This window comes from Ranitomeya variabilis, chromosome 4 (genome assembly GCF_051348905.1).
Source record: "Ranitomeya variabilis isolate aRanVar5 chromosome 4, aRanVar5.hap1, whole genome shotgun sequence".
In the NCBI taxonomy this organism is placed as follows: Eukaryota; Metazoa; Chordata; class Amphibia; order Anura; family Dendrobatidae; genus Ranitomeya; species Ranitomeya variabilis.
The window spans coordinates 379,385,167-379,407,017 of NC_135235.1; the positions used below are offsets into that span (position 1 = coordinate 379,385,167).

Below are 21,851 nucleotides of genomic sequence, written 5' to 3' on the forward strand. Positions count from 1 at the left end.
GTGCCTGTACCATGACACTGGAGGAGCACAGCAGCGCATTTAGTGTCATTGTAGGTGCAAACACAATGAGACTGCATGCATGTTCTGATGCCTGGTTTGTTGGCAGATATGCAACAGATACAGACTTATTGGTATGCAGGAGGAGTTTACACTTTTCTGACAGTAGATGACGATGTTCTTACTGTTATATGCTTAGTTGAATGTAATGCATATACTTGTTGTACTTTGGTTTCACTTTCTCTCTGGTAAAAGGTCTTTTAGATTTCCTGTTATGCTTTATTAAGAAGCTGATGCATGTACCTCATGTTCTGTGTAGATAAAAGTTGAATTACCATATATAATCTACTCTCACAAGTTTCTTCTGCAACCAAACTGTGCAACAGGTTATAGGCCCAGCATAGAAGACAAAAAGGACTTGGTGAATGCAAAAGAATACTTCAGAGCAATTCTCTCCAAACAAGTAAGACAAATAAGTTAAAAATGAGCAGCAGTTCAGAGCTGAGACTCGCAGTAGCTAAGCTGAAGAATGAGAACTATCAGTTATGCAAGTTCAAAGTGGAGATGTTATTGTCTAAAGATGATTTATGGGAGGTAATCACTACAGACAGACCGAATGATAATAATCAGACATGGGATAAGAAAAACAGACTAGCAAGAGCTACTATTAGCTTATTAGTGGGGGATGATCAGTTAATCCACATAAGGAATGAGAATACAGCAAAGGGAATGTGGGAAGCATTGAGAAAGCTACAAAAGATCTAGCTTAAATCACAAACTATTGCTGCTAAGAAAACTTTACAAGATGAGATTAAGTGCAAGGAAAGACATGCAGCAGCATATAAACTCCATAACGGAGGTGGTAACACAGCTGAGATCTGTCGGTGAAGACATTAAGGAAAGCAATATTATTGTGCAGTTTACCAGATTCATATACTACTCTGATAAATGCACTAGAGACAAGACCTGAAGCAGACATTACACTAGAGTTTGTAAAGACCAGACTTCTAGATGAATATCATAGAAGGAAAGAGCAAACAAATGATTCCACTGAAAGGGATAGTGAAAATGCTCTTAAAGCAACAGACAAGAAGCCCCATAATACAGAGACATGTGAATGTTTCAGATGTAAGAAAAAGGGACATTTAAAGAAAGACTGTAATATATGGAAAGTAGAACAGAATTTACACCAAAAGGAGAATAAACAGAAAGTAAAAAGCACAATTTCTAACCCAAATGCAGATCACTGGAATGGTACATTTAAAGTAACTGATAAAGAGTCATGGTCAGACTGGTTTATTGACTCAGGAGTAACAAGTCACATGACTAGTGATAAAAGCTTCTTTACTGAACTTGATGAAAATAAGAAGGAAGCAATTTATCTTGCAGATGAGAGTAAAATAACCGCAGAAGGTGTTGGACAAGGAATGCTAATCTGTCCTGATAGATTTGGGCATAATTCATAATTACCTATTACCTCACCTATTGTATCCTCACCCATCCCTTGTAGATTCTGAGCCCTCGTAGGCAGGGTCCTCTCTCCTACTGTACCAGTCGTGACTTGTATTGTTTAAGACTATTGTACTTGTTTTTATTATGTATACCCCTCCTCACATGTAAAGCGCTATGGAATAAATGGCGTTATAATGATAAATAATAATAATTATAATAATTACTAGTAAAGGATGTGTTATATGTTCCAGGACTAGAAGTAGGATTGTTATTCGTAAAGCATCTGACAACCAAAAGACTTACTGTAAAATCCTAACCGGAGATAAGGTAATAATTAATGTCAAAGCAGGTGAATAATTATATCATCTATACACATTAAAGGAACAAATGAATTTATGTACACATGATCACAAGAATTGTATTAGCATAGACGTCTAGGACACAGACATTCTGAGGGTATAATGGGGTTACAAAAGAAGAATTTTACATAAGACCTATTGATATCTGATTGATCAATTACCGTAAAATGTGAATGTTGTATAAAATCTAAAGCTACAAGAGTATCTATACCTAAAGAGAGTGACACTAAAAGCACAAGACCATTTGACTTGGTACAAACTGATGTATGCAGGGCTGCCACTAGAAATTTCAGGGCCCCATACTGGCAAAATTTCCGGGGCCCCCTTGAGACTCCGCCCAGGCTCCACCCCAGCCCCGCCTCCACGCCTCACCCCTCAAACTGTCCACAGTCCCACAGCTCTCTCTTGGAAAATCTCCACTTCTCACCTATCATACATTGACAGTTCCCATCACCAGGTCACACATATAGCCGGCAGCTTTTGTTTTGGCCAAAAGATTTTTTAAGCCACCAAAATGACAAGGTAGACACTTTTGGCTGGGCCCTACTCTACTGTAACCTATTAAATATTTGTTAAAATATGCAATACAATTTAGGTATATTTTTATTTATTTTTCAATTTTTAAAATGACCTATAATACCACATACAAGGAGCAAATACCACAGCACCATGATCAGGCACCATATTATCACCACAGTGACCTATAATACTATCTACAAGGCACAAATACCGCCACACCATGACCAGATGACATATAACCACCACAGTGATCGAATAATATCAAATACAAGGAACAAATACCACAACATCATGACCAGACCACATATTACCACCACATAGTGACTGAATACTACAATACAGATCAATAATAAAAAAAAACCCACAATACTATCACCATAAGTGCCATTATACACAGGAGATCTGTACTTAGTATGCAGTGTCTGTGTACAGTCAAGCAAAAAGAGGAAAAACGGAGTTTCATGTCCAAAGAACATTTATATAAATATTTTATTAATTTACAGCAATTTTTACCAATAATTTACAACTACAAACAAATACATAAAGATAATACTCAAGCGCTTTAGAAGGGTAGGGGTAGCACAGACAAGAAAAACGGTGCAGAAATCGGTCTGATGCCACATGTAAAAGCAGATCACTTGTATTGTGCAGAGTATAACATGGGTCTAGAAACGGGGAGCGTATAACCAATTGTATACCAATGCCATGAGCCCTGTACACTGACTCATATCTCACATGTCAAACCATGGAACCTCCCCCCAGACTCTTACCCATGTGCTGGCACCACGACCGGACCACACCGTTGCCCCAACGCACGTTTCGCGTCAGCTTGCTTCCTCAGGGGGCGGTCAGTGTCTGTGTACAGGTAATACAGTGATCACCAGTGACATTATACACAGGAGCTCTGTATATAGTGTATAGGTAATCCAGTGATCACCGGTGACATTATACACAGGACCTCTGTATATAGTATACAGTGCACAGTGTCAGTGTATAGGTAACACACTGACTCACCAGTGACGTCTCTAGGTGAAGTCCTTCATCTTTCATCCCGCACAGACCGCCATCACTTCATCCAGCCAAGACTCATCTCTGCAGGAAATAACACAGTTATCTCGAGTTCCACTTGCAGAACACATTACTTAATTTTCCCAACTTCTACATTACACCACATGAAGAAGGCGACATAGTATCACTCTACACAGTAATAGGACCGCCCCTCCATTTAAAACAGTGTACTCAAAAAATAAAATAAATACATCACTGCAGTAATAATATCCCTTAATTAGCCCCTATGGTAATAATATTCGCCATCCTAGCCCCCGTGTGTCTCATTCCTGGCGTCAGCCATATGTTCTCCCATCCTGCCCTAATGAGTATCCATCCTGCCCCATATGATCTCCCCATCCTGCCCCATCTGTCTCCATCGTATGCATCCTTCCCCATCCGTCTCCAATCCTGCCTCCAGTGTCTCCAATCATGCCCGTATCACCATTCTGCCCCGTCTCCAATCATGCCCCCAGTGTCTCCAGTCATGCCCCAGTGTCTCCAGTCATGCCCCAGTGTCTCCAATCATGCCCCAGTGTCTCCAGTCATGCCCCCGTGTGTCCAGCATTCTGCCCCAGTGTGTCCAGCCGTTCTGCCCCAGTGTGTCCAGCCGTTCTGCCCCAGTGTGTCCAGCCGTTCTGCCCCAGTGTTGTTATGACCCCAATGGCGAGGGTCTCAGAGGAACGTGGAAGTCTGCAGAATACAAAAATCCAGCTCATAGGGCAGTGGTAGCTGGGTTGACCATATATCTACTCCTAACGCCAACACTAGAAGTAGCCGGGGATCATTCCTACGTTGATTCTAGATGACACGCTCCAGCCGGAGAATCTAGCTACCCCTAGTAGAGGAAAACAAAAGACCTTTCTTGCCTCCAGAGAAGGGGACCCCAAAGCTGGATAGAAGCCCCCCACAAATAATAACGGTGAGGTAAGAGGAAATGACAAACACAGAAATGAACCAGGTTTAGCACAGAGAGGCCCGCTAACTGATAGCAGAATAAAGAAAGGTAACTTATATGGTCAACAAAAACCCTATCAAAATCCACACTGGAAATTCAAGAACCCCCGAACCGTCTAACGGTCCGGGGGGAGAACACCAGCCCCCTAGAGCTTCCAGCAAAGGTCAGGATATATATTTGGAACAAGCTGGACAAAAATACAAAACCAAAACAAAATAGCAAAAAGCAAAAAGCGGACTTAGCTGATATAACTGGAACCAGGATCAGTAGACAAGAGCACAGCAGACTAGCTCTGATAACTACGTTGCCAGGCATTGAACTGAAGGTCCAGGGAGCTTAAATAGCAACACCCTTAACTAACGACCCAGGTGCGGATAAAAGGAATGACAGAAAAACCAGAGTCAAAAAACTAGTAACCACTAGAGGGAGCAAAAAGTAAATTCACAACAGTACCCCCCCCTTAGTGAGGGGTCACCGAACCCTCACCACGACCACCAGGGCGATCAGGATGAGCGGCATGAAAGGCACGAACTAAATCGGCCGCATGAACATCAGAGGCGACCACCCAGGAATTATCCTCCTGACCATAGCCCTTCCACTTGACCAGGTACTGAAGCCTCCGCCTGGAGAGGCGAGAATCCAAGATCTTCTCCACCACGTACTCCAACTCGCCCTCAACCAACACCGGAGCAGGAGGCTCAGCAGAAGGAACTATAGGCACAATGTACCGCCGCAACAAGGACCTATGAAATACATTGTGAATAGCAAACGACACAGGAAGATCCAGACGAAAAGATACAGGATTAAGGATTTCCAATATCTTGTAAGGCCCAATAAAACGAGGTTTAAATTTGGGAGAGGAGACCTTCATAGGAACAAAGCGGGAAGAAAGCCATACCAAATCCCCAACGCGTAGTCGGGGACCCACACCGCGGCGGCGGTTGGCAAAGCGCTGAGCCCTCTCCTGTGACAACTTCAAGTTGTCCACCACATGATTCCAGATCCGCTGCAACCTATCCACCACAGAATCCACCCCAGGACAGTCAGAAGGCTCCACATGACCTGGAAACCAGAGTTGCAGAAAAAAGGCGAAACCAAGGTGGCGGAACTAGCCCGATTATTAAGGGCAAACTCAGCCAACGGCAAGAATGTCACCCAATCGTCCTGATCAGCAGAGACAAAACACCTCAAATAAGCCTCCAAAGTCTGATTGGTTCGCTCCGTCTGTCCATTAGTCTGAGGATGGAAAGCAGACGAAAACGACAAATCAATGCCCATCCTACTACAAAAGGATCGCCAGAATCTGGAAACGAACTGGGATCCTCTGTCTGACACAATATTCTCAGGGATGCCGTGCAAACGAACCACGTTCTGGAAAAACACAGGAACCAGATCGGAAGAGGAAGGCAGCTTAGGCAAAGGAACCAAATGGACCATCTTTGAGAAGCGATCACATATCACCCAGATAACGGACATGCCCTGGGATAGCGGAAGATCAGAAATGAAATCCATGGAGATATGTGTCCAAGGTCTCTTCAGGACAGGCAAGGGCAAGAGCAAACCGCTGGCACGAGAACAGCAAGGCTTAGCTCGAGCACAAGTCCCACAGGACTGCACAAATGACCGCACATCCCTTGACAAGGAAGGCCACCAAAAGGACCTGGCCACCAGATCTCTAGTGCCAAAAATTCCCGGGTGACCTGCCAACACCGAGGAATGAACCTCGGAAATGACTCTGCTGGTCCACTTATCCGGGACAAACAGTCTGTCAGGTGGACAAGACTCAGGCCTATCAGCCTGAAATCTCTGCAACACACGTCGCAGATCCGGAGAAATAGCTGACAAGATAACTCCATCTTTAAGAATACCAACAGGATCAGCGACTCCAGGAGCATCAGGCACAAAGCTCCTAGAAAGAGCATCGGCCTTCACATTCTTTGAACCTGGTAAATACGAGACAACAAAATCAAAGCGGGAGAAAAACAATGACCAGCGGGCCTGTCTCGGATTAAGGCGTTTAGCAGACTCGAGATACATCAGATTTTTGTGATCAGTCAAGACCACCACACGATGCTTAGCACCCTCGAGCCAATGACGCCACTCCTCAAATGCCCATTTCATGGCCAACAACTCCCGATTGCCCACATCATAATTTCGCTCGGCAGGCAAAAACTTCCTAGAGAAAAAGGCACAAGGTTTCATAACAGAGCAACCAGGGCCTCTCTGCGACAAAACGGCCCCTGCTCCAATCTCTGAAGCATCCACCTCAACCTGAAAGGGAAGTGAGACATCGGGCTGGCACAAAACAGGCGCCGAAGTAAACCGGCGTTTCAACTCCTGGAAAGCCTCCACGGCAGCAGGAGCCCAGTTAGCTACATCGGAGCCCTTCTTGGTCATATCCGTCAAAGGTTTCACAATGCTAGAAAAATTAGCGATAAAACGACGGTAGAAGTTAGCGAAACCCAAGAACTTCTGTAGACTCTTAACTGACGAGGGCTGAGTCCAATCAAGAATAGCTCGGACCTTGACTGGGTCCATCTCCACAGCAGAAGGGGAAAAAATGAACCCCAAAAAGGGAACCTTCTGTACACCAAAGAGACACTTTGAGCCCTTGACAAACAAAGAATTTTCACGCAAAATTTTAAAGACCAACCTGACCTGCTCCACATGCGAATCCCAATTATCAGAAAAAAACAAAATATCATCCAGATAAACAATCAAAAATTTATCCAGATACTTCCGGAAAATGTCATGCATAAAGGACTGAAAAACTGAAGGCGCATTGGAGAGCCCAAAAGGCATCACCAAGTACTCAAAATGACCTTCGGGCGTATTGAATGCGGTTTTCCATTCATCACCTTGCTTAATGCGCACAAGGTTGTACGCACCACGAAGATCTATCTTGGTGAACCACTTGGCACCTTTAATCCGGGCAAACAAGTCAGACAACAGCGGTAAAGGATACTGAAATTTGACAGTGATCTTATTTAAAAGCCGATAATCAATACAAGGTCTCAAAGATCCGTCCTTTTTTGCCACAAAAAAGAATCCCGCACCAAGAGGGGAAGAAGACGGACGAATATGTCCTTTCTCTAGAGACTCCTTGATATATGAACGCATAGCGGTATGTTCAGGTACCGACAGATTAAACAGTCTTCCCTTAGGAAATTTACTGCCTGGGATCAAATCTATAGCACAGTCACAGTCCCTATGAGGAGGCAGTGCACTGGACTCAGACTCACTGAAGACATCCTGATAATCAGACAAATACTCCGGAACTTCCGAAGGCGTAGAAGAAGCAATAGACACAGGCAGGGAATCCCCATGAATACCACGACAGCCCCAACTTGAGACTGACATAGCCTTCCAGTCCAGGACTGGATTATGGGTCTGTAACCATGGCAGCCCTAAAACAACCAAATCATGCATTTTATGTAAAACCAGGAAACGTATCACCTCGCGGTGTTCAGGAGTCATGCACATGGTAACCTGTGTCCAATACTGCGGTTTATTTGCTGCCAATGGCGTAGCATCAATACCCCTAAGAGGAATAGGATTTTCTAATGGTTCAAGAGTAAAACCACAGTGCTTAGCAAATGACAGATCCATAAGACTCAGGGCAGCACCTGAATCTACAAACGCCATGACAGGAAAAGACGACAGTGAGCAAATCAAAGTTACAGACAGAATAAATTTAGGTTGCAAATTACCAACGGTGACAGGACTAACAACCTTAGCTATACGTTTAGAGCATGCTGAGATAATATGTGTAGAATCACCACAGTAGTAGCACAAGCCATTACGGCGTCTATGAATTTTCCGCTCATTTCTAGTCAGGATTCTATCACATTGCATTAAATCAGGTGTCTGTTCAGACAACACCATGAGGGAATTTGCGATTTTTCTATCACATTGCACCGAATTAGGTGTCTGTTCAGACAACACCATGAGGGAATTTGCGGTTTTGCGCTCCCGCAACCGCCGGTCAATTTGAATAGCCAGTGCCATAGTATCATTCAGACCTGTGGGAATGGGAAAACCCACCATAACATTCTTAATGGCTTCAGAAAGGCCATTTCTAAAATTAGCGGCCAGTGCACACTCGTTCCAATGTGTCAGCACGGACCATTTCCGAAATTTTTGGCAGTACACTTCAGCCTCGTCCTGCCCCTGAGACATAGCCAGCAAGGCCTTTTCTGCCTGAATCTCAAGATTGGGTTCCTCATAAAGTAAACCGAGCGCCAGAAAAAACGCATTAATATCAGCCAATGCCGGATCTCCTGGCGCCAGCGAAAAAGCCCAATCCTGAGGGTCGCCCCGTAAGAACGAAATAACAATTTTTACTTGCTGAGCAGAGTCTCCAGATGAACAGGGTCTCAGGGACAAAAACAATTTACAATTATTCACAAAATTCCTAAACTTAAACCTGTCTCCGGAAAACAGTTCAGGAATCGGTATTTTAGGTTCTGACCTAGGATTACTGATAACATAGTCTTGTATGCCCTGCACACGAGTAGCCAGCTGGTCCACACTTGTAATCAAGGTCTGGACATTCATGTCTGCAGCAAGCATAGCCACTCTGAGGTAAAGGGGAAGAAGAAAAAAAAAAAAAAACTCAGAATCTTCTTTCTTATAATCCCTCTTCTGCAATGCATTAAACATTTAATACTGGCCTGGCAAACTGTTATGACCCCAATGGCGAGGGTCTCAGAGGAACGTGGAAGTCTGCAGAATACAAAAATCCAGCTCATAGGGCAGTGGTAGCTGGGTTGACCATATATCTACTCCTAACGCCAACACTAGAAGTAGCCGGGGATCATTCCTACGTTGATTCTAGATGACACGCTCCAGCCGGAGAATCTAGCTACCCCTAGTAGAGGAAAACAAAAGACCTTTCTTGCCTCCAGAGAAGGGGACCCCAAAGCTGGATAGAAGCCCCCCACAAATAATAACGGTGAGGTAAGAGGAAATGACAAACACAGAAATGAACCAGGTTTAGCACAGAGAGGCCCGCTAACTGATAGCAGAATAAAGAAAGGTAACTTATATGGTCAACAAAAACCCTATCAAAATCCACACTGGAAATTCAAGAACCCCCGAACCGTCTAACGGTCCGGGGGGAGAACACCAGCCCCCTAGAGCTTCCAGCAAAGGTCAGGATATATATTTGGAACAAGCTGGACAAAAATACAAAACCAAAACAAAATAGCAAAAAGCAAAAAGCGGACTTAGCTGATATAACTGGAACCAGGATCAGTAGACAAGAGCACAGCAGACTAGCTCTGATAACTACGTTGCCAGGCATTGAACTGAAGGTCCAGGGAGCTTAAATAGCAACACCCTTAACTAACGACCCAGGTGCGGATAAAAGGAATGACAGAAAAACCAGAGTCAAAAAACTAGTAACCACTAGAGGGAGCAAAAAGTAAATTCACAACAAGTGTGTCCAGCCGTTCTGCCCCAGTGTGTCCAGCTGTTCTGCCCCAGTGTGTCCAGCTGTTCTGCCCCAGTGTGTCCAGCCGTTCTGCCCCAGTGTGTCCAGCCGTTCTGCCCCAGTGTGTCCAGCCGTTCTGCCCCAGTGTGTCCAGCCGTTCTGCCCCAGTGTGTCCAGCCGTTCTGCCCCAGTGTGTCCAGCTGTTCTGCCCCAGTGTGTCCAGCCGTTCTGCCCCAGTGTGTCCAGCTGTTCTGCCCCAGTGTGTCCAGCGTTCTGCCCCAGTGTTCTGCCCCAGTGTGTCCAGCTGTTCTGCCCCAGTGTGTCCAGCCGTTCTGCCCCAGTGTGTCCAGCCGTTCTGCCCCAGTGTGTCCAGCTGTTCTGCCCCAGTGTGTCCAGCGTTCTGTCCCAGTGTTCTGCCCCAGTGTGTCCAGCCGTTCTGAACCAGTGTTCTGCCCCAGTGTGTCCAGCGTTCTGCCCCAGTGTGTCCAGCCGTTCTGCCCCAGTGTGTCCAGCCGTTCTGCCCCAGTGTGTCCAGCGTTCTGCCCCAGTGTGTCCAGCATTCTGCCCCAGTGTGTCCAGTGTTCTTCCCCAGTGTGTCCAGCCGTTCTGCCCCAGTGTGTCCAGCCGTTCTGCCCCAGTGTGTCCAGCCGTTCTGCCCCAGTGTCCAGTGTTCTGCCCCAGTGTGTCCAGCCGTTCTGCCCCAGTGTGTCCAGCCGTTCTGCCCCAGTGTGTCCAGCCATTCTGCCCCAGTGTGTCCAGCCATTCTGCCCCAGTGTGTCCAGCCATTCTGCCCCAGTGTGTCCAGCCGTTCTGCCCCAGTGTGTCCAGCGTTCTACCCCAGTGTTCTGCCCCAGTGTGTCCAGCCGTTCTGCCCCAGTGTGTCCAGCCATTCTGCCCCAGTGTGTCCAGCGTTCTACCCCCGTGTTCTGCCCCAGTGTGTCCAGCGTTCTGCCCCAGTGTTCTGCTCCAGTGTGTCCAGCCGTTCTGCCCCAGTGTGTCCAGCCATTCTGCCCCAGTGTGTCCAGCCGTTCTGCCCCAGTGTGTCCAGCGTTCTACCCCAGTGTTCTGCCCCAGTGTGTCCAGCCGTTCTGCCCCAGTGTGTCCAGCCGTTCTGCCCCAGTGTCCAGTGTTCTGCCCCAGTGTGTCCAGCCGTTCTGCCCCAGTGTGTCCAGCCGTTCTGCCCCAGTGTGTCCAGCCTTTCTGCCCCAGTGTGTCCAGCCATTCTGCCCCAGTGTGTCCAGCCATTCTGCCCCAGTGTGTCCAGCCGTTCTGCCCCAGTGTGTCCAGCGTTCTACCCCAGTGTTCTGCCCCAGTGTGTCCAGCCGTTCTGCCCCAGTGTGTCCAGCCGTTCTGCCCCAGTGTGTCCAGCGTTCTACCCCCGTGTTCTGCCCCAGTGTGTCCAGCGTTCTGCCCCAGTGTTCTGCTCCAGTGTGTCCAGCCGTTCTGCCCCAGTGTGTCCAGCCATTCTGCCCCAGTGTGTCCAGCCGTTCTGCCCCAGTGTGTCCAGCCGTTCTGCCCCAGTGTGTCCAGCCGTTCTGCCCCAGTGTGTCCAGCCGTTCTGCCCCAGTGTGTCCAGCTGTTCTGCCCCAGTGTGTCCAGCCGTTCTGCCCCAGTGTTCTGCCCACCGGGCACCGATGCGGGCCCCCTCTGCCCACCGGGCCCCATACGCCAGTCACGGCTGTAATGCCCTGATGGCGGCCCTAGATGTATGTGGACCCATGAAAGTGACCACATCAGGAGGTAATACATATATGGTGACCTTCATAGGTGACTATTCAAGATACACAGTCACATACTTGATAAAGAGCAAAAGTGAAGTTTTTGAAAAATTAGAAGACTGTGACAAAGTCAAATAACAAGTTTCAGAGGAAGCCAATCATCATCAGAAGTGATACTGGAGGTTAATTTACAGGACACCAAATAGAAAACTACTTAAGACAGAATGGAATAGAGAATCAAAAGACTGTTCCTCACACACCTGAACAGAACAGGGTAGCAGAAAGGAAAAACAGAACTCTGACTGAAATGATAAGATGTATGCTAACTGTCTCCAAACTACCAGAGAAATACTGGGGTGAAGCAGCAATGACAGTTACTTATCTGCAAAACAGACTTTTTTTTCAAGAAAACTGAAAAAAAACCAACATATGAACTGTGGCAAGGTAAGAAGCCAATTGTGAATCATTTAAGAGTTTTTGGTTGCAAAGTTTTTGTGATTATTCCAGAAGAAAAATGCCCCAAACTTCAAAACAGAGCCATTGAAGGAATATTTGTCGGATATAGTGACAATTGCAAAGGATACAGAATCCTAGATCCCAAGACAGACATAATCACAGTGAGTAACAGTGTAGCATTCATTGAAGATCTAAATGATGACATAATGACATCACTGGAAACGAAAAATGAGAGAAACGACAGTGATATAACTGCAAGGATATCTGATAAGAAAGAAGCAGAAATTGATAAAAATAAAAGAACTGAAAGTCAAGAGATACAGCTCCATACAGACACAGAACCAAGACGCTCAATAAGTGAAAACAAGGGAAGACAACCTCAACGCCTTCCATACAAGGCAAGTACAAATAAAATTTATGAACCTACATCTTGGGAGGACATATTTCAACTTTCAGAAGAAGAGGCCAACAAATGGATAAAGGCTGCAGAAACAGAAATAAAATCCATGCATGATTCAAAGACATGGACACTAAGGCTAGGTTCACACTGCGTCAGTGCAGTCCGTTCAACGCATACGTTAAACGGGCTGCGCTAACGCAAGTGCCGACTTTGGCACAGCGCTAGCGCAGATGGAGCATCTGCTAGCTCCATCTGCGCTAGCAGTGACGGACCCGGAAACGCTGCAGCCCGCGTCTCCGGTCCGTCACTCAATGATGGCACATCGCTAGCGCACACCCATTGTGGGCATGCGCTAGCGATGCTTCCGACATTGCATTCAATGGCGGCGTTAACGGACTACGTTACACCGCGTTATGCCGCGGTGTAACGTAGTCCGTTTAACGGAGACACTGAACGCAGTGTGAACCCAGCCTAACAGAACTACCAAAAGAAAAAAAGGCTATAGGATGTAAATGGGTTTTTAAAGTAAAATACCAAGCAGACGGCACAGCTGATCGATACCAAGCAAGATTTGTAGCTAAAGGCTATTCTCAGAAATATGGAGAAGACTATGATGAGACATTTGCTCCAGTTGTCAAACACACCACAATCAGAACTTTGTTTGCAGATGCAGCAACGAAACAAATGCAGTTGAAACATCTGGATGCAGTACCCTGTCTGATCTGAGGGTAAGGGGGCGCCAGAGAGCTGCAAGTTCCAAACCGGAAGTGGGATATAGATAAATCCCCTTCAGAAAAAAACGGGGTCAATTAAACAACCCCGGTTCATGACATATTGGTGTGAGCGGTGGGGATGATAAAGTTATCCCCCTGTGATTCGTGACAACGATATTTTAGTTTGTTTAAAAACAGAAAGGTATGAATTAGAGATAGTGAAAACTTTGGATCAACACTTCGAGATCAAAGATCTGGAAAATGTGAAAGAGTACCTATTAATATAGATAGAAAGAGAAGAAGAAGGGAGTTTCCTTCCTAATCAAAATCACATGATTCAAGACATAATCAAAACAGTTGGATTGAAAGATGCAAAACCAGTAAAGTATCCAAGGAAATAAATATTGAACAGAATCTGTTACCGAATAATGAACAATACAGAAAGGCAATGGGAAAATTACAAGGCCAGACATTGCAGGTGTCAAAGCCAACAAAATGGATTGGAATGCAGTGAAGACAGTATTTGAAAGAGACTAGCAGTGTTAAACTGAAACTACTTAAAAATGCATTTTAACCGGATACATTGAGACTGGGCTGGAGATCCAATTGACAGGAAATCTGCCAGTGGCTATCTTTTCTTGCTGTCAGGCGGACCAGTTAGTTGGACTAGTAGGAAACAATCTATAGTAACACTGTCGTCGACAGAAGCAGAATATGTTGCCGCAGCACATGCCAAGAAGTTCTATGGTTAAGGCCTCTTTCACACTTTCGTTTTTTGCCATCCGTCGCAATCCGTCATTTTGGTAAAAAAACAGATCCTGCAAATGTGCCCGCAGGATGTGTTTTTTTGCCATAGACTTTTATTGACGATGGATTGCGACGGATGGCCACACGTCGCATCAGTCGTTCAACGGATGCGTCGGGTTTTTGGGGACCGTCGTGACGAAAAAACGTTCCTTGAACATTTTTTCGTCCGTTGGATCCACCATTTCCGACGGTGCATGTGCGGCCGGAACTCTGCCCCCTCCTCCCCGGACTTCAGAATGGGCAGCGGATGCATCGGAAAACTGCATCCGCTGCCCACGTTGTGCAAAATTTTGCACAACGTCCATCGGTACGTTGGGCCGACGGTTTGCGACGGCCCCGTACAAACGGAAATGTGAAAGAGGCCTAAGACAACTGATAACAGACTTAGGTTCAACGGATGCGTCGGGTTTTTGGGGACCGTCGTGACGAAAAAACGTTCAAGGAACGTTTTTTCATCCATTGGATCCGCCATTTCCGACTGCGCATGTGCGGCCGGAACTCCGCCCCCTCCTCCCCGGACTTCAGAATGGGCAGCGGATGCGTCGGAAAACTGCATTCGCTGCCCACGTTGTGCAAAATTTTTCACAACTTCCGTCGGTACGTCAGGCCGACGGTTTGCGACAGCCCCATACCAACAGAAATGTGAAAGAGGCCTAAGACAACTGATAACAGACTTAGGACAACAACAATTGGGACCAACAAAGATGTATGACGACAATCAAGGATGTCTAGTTCTTGCTCAGATGGAAAGCGTTAATCCAAGAATTAAACACATTGATGTGAAGTTTCACTTCTTGAGAGATCACCAGGATTAAGAAATCCTAAATTTAGAGTACTGCCCATCTGAAGATATGACAGCAGATATTTTCACAAAGGCATTGAATGCTGAAAGACATCAGAGAAATGAAGAACTGAATAAGTCCTTACTATTGAGAAAGGCTGTTGGCAGATATGCAACAGATACAGACTTTTTGGTGTGCAGGAGGAGTTTACACTTTTCTGACAGTAGATGGCGATGTTGTTACTGTTATATGCTTAGTTGAAAGTAATGCATATACTTGTTTTACTTTGGTTTCACTTTCTCTCTAGTAAAAGGTCTTTTAGACTTCATGTTATGTTGTATTAAGAAGCTGATGCATGCACCTCATGTTCTGTGTAGATAAAAGTTGAATTACTGTTGTTCCGGTATGGTGTGCAGTCTGATGATGGTTGGTAACAACAACTTCAAGCATCTTGCTACCATTGTTAAGAACATACTGAGAGTTGTAGGTTAATGTAATATAGTTGTATATGGGGCTGACCTGACATTCCAATTTATTATTGTACTATGCTTAGCAATGTTTTCATGTACTGATGGTGGCTCTTGTGATGTATTACTGTACCGACGGTGGTTCTGGTGATGTATTACTAGACTGATTTTGGCTCTTGTGATGTATTATTGAACTGACTGTTGTTCTGGTGATGTAGTTGTGTAGATGTTGCCTAAATGTCTGTCACCTTAACAAGTAATTGACTAAAGCCACGATAAACCATAGATAGCTGTCTTGTTTTTGGCCTGCAGCTATCTCACCAGACTCTTCCATATACAGGTGTGCACATTCTGGCTAGCGTTCCTGTATTCTCTGTGAAAGCCGCTGCTAGACAACTCTGGCAGCAGCTTATCACTTAGAGAACAAAATAATCTACAGTCTGAAATAAAGGTACCGTCACACTAAGCGACGCTGCAGCGATACAGACAACGATGCCGATCGCTGCAGCGTCGCTGTTTGATCGCTGGAGAGCTGTCACACAGACCGCTCTCCAGCGACCAACGATGCCGAGGTCCCTGGGTAACCAGGGTTAACATCGGGTTGCTATGCGCAGGGCCGCGCTTAGTAACAAGATGTTTACCCTGGTTACCAGTGTAAAATGTAAAAAATCAAACACTACATACTCACATTCGCGTCCCCCGGCGTCCGCTTCCTGCACTGACTGAGTGCCGGCCCTAACAGCAGAGCGGTGATGTCACCGCTGTGCTGTGCTTTCACTTTACGGCCGGCGCTCAGTCAGTGCAGGAAGCAGACGGCGGGGGACGCGAAGGTGAGTATGTACTGTTTGTTTTTTTACATTTTACACTGGTAACCAGGGTAAACATCGGGTTACTAAGCGCGGCCCTGCGCTTAGTAACCCGATATTTACCCTGGTTACCATTGTAAAACATCGCTGGTATCGTTGCTTTTGCTGTCAAACACAACGATACACGGCGATCTGACGACCAAATAAAGTTCTGAACTTTAACCAATGACCAGCGATATCACAGCAGGATCCTGATCGCTGCTGCCTGTCAAACACAACGATATCGCTAGCCAGGACGCTGCAACGTCACGGACCGCTAGCGATATCGTTTAGTGTGACGGTACCTTAAGGCATGCTGGATCCCTATCTCCCCAAACAAGTATCAGTCAGATGCTCCCATTAAACATTAGACTGACAGCTGAACCTATCGATGATGGTGGGTTTCGACAAATTTAGTAATGTATACTAATGTATATGGGGGTCTTAACTTCTATCTGAAAGGTATAAGCACTTTCAGGGTATGTACACAAAACATCTTTTAGATGTTTGCAAATTCCTTTTTGAGACTGAAGACACTTCAGGACACACAGTAGTCATTTGTCCTGAAGCAACACATTTTTTGCTTCTTTTTGGTCTTATTTTTCAATATTTTGTAGACCTTTTTTATTTTATTTTTGCTACCCATTAACGTTACAGGTGCCAGGTAGTGATTTCAGCACTCATCATCATCATCATCAGGTCTCGCTGAGTACAGTGAGACTTGACGGCTCTGATAAGCATCGTAGTCAATACCCAGTTCTACTTCTATTCACAGACTCTGGAAACAGGTTCAAAGAACGTGGACTACATCGAACCTGCGTGGCAACATTTTGGGTAATAAATTAGTGAACAAGGGAGTGTCTATTGTCTTTATTTCTGTCTTTTTATGTCTTTCAGATATCCTTTTCTAGACTACTTTGGATTTGTTGGATTACTTCGGACCTGCATGAATTCTTTTTATTTTTTGTCTTTCAGTTGTGAACGAGGCATAGTGTGGGGCAGCCTTTCTTCAAATAAAGCTTTTTTTTCCGTGTTTTTTTTAATTTTTTTATTATCGGGCTAGAAATGTGGGTGTCTGATAGGCACCACTCCACTACTAACTCCAGGGGTTGATGCCAGCTGTGGTTTTTGACAAATCACAGCTGTCATCAAACCCAACTCCCATTACCCTGATTGCCAGGGCACCAGGGCAATCGGGAAGAGCTGGGCAAAGCACCAGAATTGGTGCATCTAATGTCATGCGCCAATGCCAAGTTGGCTGTGAGCTGATATTTTTAGGCTACAAAGCGCCCAAAAACCTTGGACCATGGCCTGATCATTTAAACCTGCAGTTGTCTGTTTAACCTTGGATGGTTATCAAAAAAAGGGGACACCACATTATTTTCTAAAAATATTTAATTATTAATAGCAGGCAAAAAACATGCCTATATGTCTGTAATCTAAACCTATCCCTCCTTCACCAGCTATCCCTACCCTGAATGCAGGTAACAGCGGTTTTACTAGCGAAAGGACAGTATGTAGCACTAAAAAGGACTTTTGTTTTTATGGTGCAGTAGGGGTATACAAGTACTGCAATAGCAATTAAACACTGCTTATATACCTGCTCTAATCTAAGCTCTCCGTCCTAGATCAACTCTCCCTGAACTACTTCCAGATTAGAGTATGCCGAGCATCGTGTCACAAGCTCTTATATAAGACCCGATGACGTAACGTGGCTGGCCAATCACAGTAATGCCACTAGCCCAGTAGCGTAGCTACCGGGGGGGCAGATGGAGCGATTGCCCCGGGCCCCGTGCTCTGAGGGGGCCCACTCGGAGCTACACTATGTAACTGTATTGGCGTGCACAACGCGACGATACAGTAACATTCTGAGCCAGAGCAGTGAGACACGATCTTACTGTTCTTCCACCCGGCCACTGTGCGGCCCCTGGGGAGGCGGTGGAGGGCCGTGTACCAACAGTAGGCCCCCCGCCTGTCATCGCAGGGTCAGCTGTATCGGCTACATGCTGATACAGCTCACCGCATTGATGACAGAGAGAGCATATTGCTCACTCTCCAATCATCCCCCTGTCAGCGTCTGATATCACCGACGCCAACACTGACAGTGGCTGTGATGACGTCAGTACTCAGCGCACGCTGTCTGGAGAAGTGCGGGTGCTCAGAGCACTGTGGTGGAAAGGAGGAAAAAAGCTGAGTATTGGATTTTTTTTATCGAGTGCATTAGACTGTAATGGCTGCCTAATGGGGGTGCATTATACTATACAGGCTGCCTAATGGGGGTGCATTATACTATACAAGTTGCCTAATGGGGTTCCATTATACTATACAGGCAGCCTAATGGGGGTGCATTATGCTATACAAGCTGCCTAATGGGGTTCCATTATACTATACAGGCTGCCTAATGGGAGTGCATTATACTGTACTGGTTGCCTAATGGGGGTGCATTATACTATACAAGCTGCCTAATGGGGTTCCATTATACTATACAGGCAGCCTAATGGGGGTGCATTATACTGTACTGGCTGCCTAATGGAGGGCATTATGCTGTACAAGCTGCCTAATGGGGTTCCATTATACTATACAGGCTTCCTATTGGGGGTGCATTATATTGCACTGGCTGCCTAATGGGGATGCATTATATTGTACTGGCTGCCTAATGGGGGTGCATTATACTATACAGGCTGCCTAATGGGGGTGTATTATAATATGTGGAAAAAAGGGAATCCAGCTCCAAGAGATAAAATCACTTAGCTTTAATAGTATTCATTTAGAATAAAAATAGGCTATAAGACATACAAAAACCTGGTATACCGGAAGGAGAGTGTATGCATTTGGAATACACAAGTGCTCTTAGTCTCAGTTAGCTCTGGCCAGGCATAGCATCAATTTATACAAATACATAACACGTGTGGAAAGAAAGAAAGAAAGAAAGAAAGAAAGAAAGAAAGAAAGAAAGAAAGAAAGAAAGAAAGAAAGAAAGAAAGAAAGAAAGAAAAAACATCACAACCTTCAACAAATATATAAGACAATGAATTAAATGTTAAAAGCTGGAATTGTCAAGTTAATGTTAAAGAAATAAACAAAGAACAGTCAATAATGCAACATGATTTCTTTTTTAAGATTTAAACCTGATGGAACACGTGTATTTAACAAATATATCCAAAATGCTTCTTTATCACGTAATTTCATCTCTCTGTCCCTACTCCGTGGATCTATATTAATTTGTCCTATTGCAAAAACTTGAAGGAACGTGGTTTGTCTATTGTGACCAGTAACAAAATGTTTTGATAAATTAGAAATATTACGTGTAGTTGGTTGTGAAATGTCATATAAATGTTCTCTTATTCTATTTTTTAATTTGCGAATAGTGGAACCAACATATTGGAGTTTACATGCTGAGCACTCAATAATATAGACCACATGATCAGAATTGCAATTCAAAAAATTTTAAATTTTGTAGATTTTTTCATTTTTATTATCTGAAAAAGTCGAAGTTTTTTTAGAATGTGAACATGTTTTACATGGAAATTGTCCACACTTGTTAAAACCTGTCATGGTCAACCAATTAGATGGTTTGGAATTCCTGTTTGGATTGTAAAAGCTTGGAGACAAATAACTCCCTAACGTTGGTGCACGTCTAACCGCTATTTTAATACCATTTTTTAAAATACTGTCCATAGCATCATCATTTCTGAGAATATTCAAATTGTGATGTATAATATTTGAAATGGCTTTAAAGTGAGAGCTGTATGTCAGTGCCAAGACAGGTTGTTCTGATGAAGGGATTGCAATGGTATTACAGCCACTGTTCACACTAGGATCAGGATTGATTAGATCCTGTCTAGATCTAGAATCTACAGTTCGAAACGCGCACAGTTTTTACAGGCACTCTCCTTCCAGTATATCCGGTTTTTGTATGTCTTATAGCCCATTTTTATTTTGAATGAATACTATTAAAGCTAAAGTGATTTTATCTCTTGGAGCTGGATTCCCTTTTTTCCACATGTACATCTCTAGGCATCTGGCAGAGACGCGAATCCGTGCTCAAGATTTCCTGGACTCATAAGGAAATTCATCTAAAGGGTGTGCATTATACTATACAGACTGCCTATGGGGGTGCAATATACTATGCAGGCTGCCTATGGGGGGAGCATTATACTATATAGGCTGCCTATGGGGGTGCATTATACTATACAGACTGTTATGATCCCAATGGCAGAGGATCTCTGATATTCCGGCAAGATAGCAAAAATATAAATACTGCTCTAGGGAGGTGGAAATTGGGCTAACCGCATACCTGATCCTGACACAAACAACTAAAAGTAGCCGGTGAACGTGCCTACGTTGGTTCTAGACGTCTCGAGCCAGCCGGAGAACTGACTACCCCTAGAGGGAAAATATAAGACCTCGCTTGCCTCCAGAGACATTGAACCCCAAAGATATAGAAAGCCCCCAACAAATAATAACGGTGAGGCAAGAGGAAAACACAAACGTAGAGATGAACTAGATTCAGCAAAGTGAGGCCCAATAGTCTAGATAGCAGAAAATAGATAGTGGACTATGCGGTTAGCAGAAAACCCTACAAAACATCCACGCTGAACATTCAAGAACCCCCACACCAACTGACAGTGTGGAGGGAGAATATCAGCCCCCTAGAGCTTCCAGCGAGTCAAAAATCAAATGTAAAGCAAGCTGGACAAAAACACTGAATAATGCAAACGATCCAAATTGTACAAAACAGACTTAGCTTTTCTTGCATGAGGCAGACTGAAAGGAATCCGGAGGAGACCAAATAGGTCTGGATACAACGATGCCAGGCAAGAGACTGAGTCCAGAGGAGACTCAAATAGGAAACACCCGCTGCTTAACGACACAGCTGGAGCTCAGGCCTGCAACAAGACATACCTAACACAATACCGTTAGTGACCACCAGAGGGAGCCCAGAAACACAGTTCACAACAGTACCCCCCCCCTTGAGGAGGGGTCACCGAACCCTCACCAAGACCCCCAGGGCGATCAGGATGAGCAGCGTGAAAGGCATGAACCAAATCAGCCGCATGAACATCAGAGGCGACAACCCAGGAATTATCCTCCTGACCATAGCCTTTCCACTTAACTAAATACTGGAGTTTCCGTCTAGAGATACGAGAATCCAGAATCTTCTCCACCACGTACTCCAACTCGCCCTCAGCCAAAACCGGGGCAGGAGGCTCAACAGCAGGAACCATAGGCACCACGTACCGCCGCAACAAGGACCTATGGAACACATTATGAATAGCAAAAGACGCTGGAAGGTCCAAGCGAAAAGACACCGGGTTAAGGATTTCCAAAATCTTATAAGGACCGATAAAGCGAGGCTTGAACTTAGGAGAGGAGACTTTCAAAGGAACATGCCGAGAAGACAACCAAACCAAATCCCCAACACGAAGTCGGGGACCCACACCGCGGCGGCGGTTGGCAAACCGCTGGGCCTTGTCTTGTGACAATTTCAAATTGTCCACCACATGGTTCCAAATCCGCTGCAACCTATCCACCACAGAATCAACCCCAGGACAGTCAGAAGGTTCAACCTGACCCGAGGAGAAACGAGGATGAAAACCAGAGTTGCAGAAAAAGGGTGAAACCAAGGTGGCAGAACTAGCCCGATTATTAAGGGCAAACTCGGCCAGTGGCAAAAAGGTAACCCAGTCGTCCTGATCAGCAGAAACAAAACATCTCAAATAAGTCTCTAACGTCTGATTAGTTCGCTCGGTCTGGCCATTAGTCTGAGGATGAAAAGCCGACGAAAAAGACAAATCAATACCCATCTTAGCACAAAAGGATCGCCAGAATCTGGACACAAACTGGGATCCTCTGTCAGATACAATATTCTCAGGGATGCCTGTTATGGTTCTCAA

General features: G+C 45.1%; 1 protein-coding gene across 2 annotated transcripts in view; it reads right to left on the bottom strand.

Moving 5' to 3' along the window:
• Positions 1 to 21,851, bottom strand: part of LOC143768938 (dual specificity phosphatase 29-like) — a 295,682-nt gene that overhangs the window by 182,433 nt on the left and 91,398 nt on the right. The window contains exon 1 of one of the 2 annotated variants that reach the window (XM_077257542.1): positions 3,342 to 3,420. The exons of the other annotated variant lie outside the window; for it this stretch is intronic. The gene's annotated coding sequence lies outside the window, so the exon portion shown is untranslated. Of the gene's footprint in view, positions 1 to 3,341; positions 3,421 to 21,851 lie in introns of those variants that run through there. 2 annotated transcript variants of the gene reach the window in all.